The sequence below is a fragment of the Rattus rattus genome, chromosome 13, assembly GCF_011064425.1.
Source record: "Rattus rattus isolate New Zealand chromosome 13, Rrattus_CSIRO_v1, whole genome shotgun sequence".
Lineage (NCBI taxonomy): Eukaryota > Metazoa > Chordata > Mammalia > Rodentia > Muridae > Rattus > Rattus rattus.
Window position 1 is genome coordinate 14,428,079 of NC_046166.1, and position 1,388 is coordinate 14,429,466.

The following is a 1,388-nucleotide window of genomic DNA, read 5'->3' on the forward strand; positions in this document are numbered from 1 at the left end:
AAAAACTTCCGTAACCTAAAAGTAACAGATGCCCATAAACATAAAAGAAGGCTATAGAACTCCAAATAGATTGGACCAGAAAAGAAATTTTTCCCGTCACATGCTAGTCAAAACACTGAATGCACAAGTCAAAGAAAGAATATTAAAAGCAGTAAGGGAAAAAGGTCAAATAACATATAAAGGCAGACCTATCAGTATTACACCAGACTTCTCGACAGACTTTGAAAGGTAAAGATCCTGGGCACATCTCATGCAAACACTAAGAGAACACAAATGCCAGCCCAGGGTACGATATCCAACAAAAATGTCAATTAACATATATGGAGAAAACAAGATATTCCATGACAAAAATAAATTTATACAATATCTTTCTACAAATCCACTCTGACAAAGGATAATAGATGGAATGCTCCAACACAGGAAGGGAAACTGTACCCTAGAAAAAGCAAGAAAGCAATCATTCAACAAACCCAAAAGAAGAGAGACACACAAACAGAATTCTACCTCTAACAATAAAAATTACAGGAAACAGCAATCATTATTCCTTAATATCTCTTAATATCGATGGACTCAATTCCCCAATAAAAAGACATAGACTGACTGTATACGTAAACAGGTCCCAGCATTTTGCTATATATAGGAAACATAAGTCAGTGATAAAAACACTAACTCAGAGTAAAAAGCTGCGGAAAATTTTTCCAAGCAAATGGTCCCAACAAACAAGCTGCAGTAGCCATTCTAATATCAAATCAAATTGAATTTCATGCAAAAGTTACCAAAAAAGAAAAAAAAGAACACTTCATCCTCATTATGAAAAAAATCTACCAAAATGAACTCTCAATTCTGAATATTTATGCTCCAAATGCAAGGGCACCTACATTCATAAAAGAAACTTTACTAAAGCTCAAAGCATACATTGTACCTCACACAATAATAGTGGGAAACTTCAATACCCTACTCTCATCAATGGACAGATCATAAAAACAGAAACTAAATAGAGACATAGTGAAACTAACAGAAGTTATGAACCCAACAGATTTGATAGATATCTATAGGACATTTCATCCTAAATCAAAAGAATATACCTTCTTCCAAAATTGACCATACAATTGGTCACAAAACAGGCCTCAACAGATACAAGAATATTGGAATAATCGCATGCATTCTGTGAGATCACCATGGACTAAGGCTGGTGTTCAATAACATTAAGAACAACAGAAAGCACGCATACACATGGAAGCTGAACAATGTCATACTCAAAGATAACTTTGTCAAGAAAGAAATAAAGTAAGAAATTAAAGAATTTTTAGAATTTAATGAAAATGAAGGCATAACATATGGAACACAATGAAAGCAGTGCTAAGAGGAAAACTCATAGCTCCGAGTGC